This window comes from Lupinus angustifolius, chromosome LG12, assembly GCF_001865875.1.
Source record: "Lupinus angustifolius cultivar Tanjil chromosome LG12, LupAngTanjil_v1.0, whole genome shotgun sequence".
Taxonomy (NCBI): Eukaryota; Viridiplantae; Streptophyta; class Magnoliopsida; order Fabales; family Fabaceae; genus Lupinus; species Lupinus angustifolius.
The window spans coordinates 10,673,806-10,674,090 of record NC_032020.1 but is presented as its reverse complement, the minus strand read 5'-3'; positions in this window follow the sequence as shown (position 1 = coordinate 10,674,090).

The window sequence follows — 285 nt, the reverse complement described above, 5'->3', positions numbered from 1 at the left end:
GATGAGGACGAGGATGAGGAAGGGATGAGGATGAGAATACGATGAGGATGAGGAAGTGGATTAGGATGCGGATGAGGACTATGATGAGGATAGAATGAGGACGAGGATGAGGATGAAGAAGAGGATGAGGATAGGATGAGGACGAAAACGAGGATGAGGATAGGATGACGATTGGATGAGGATGAAAATGAGAATTAGGATAGGAAGAGGATGAGGATGAAGGTAGGATGAGGACAAGAATGAGGATGAGGATAGGAAAAGGATGAGGATATGATGAGGACGAGG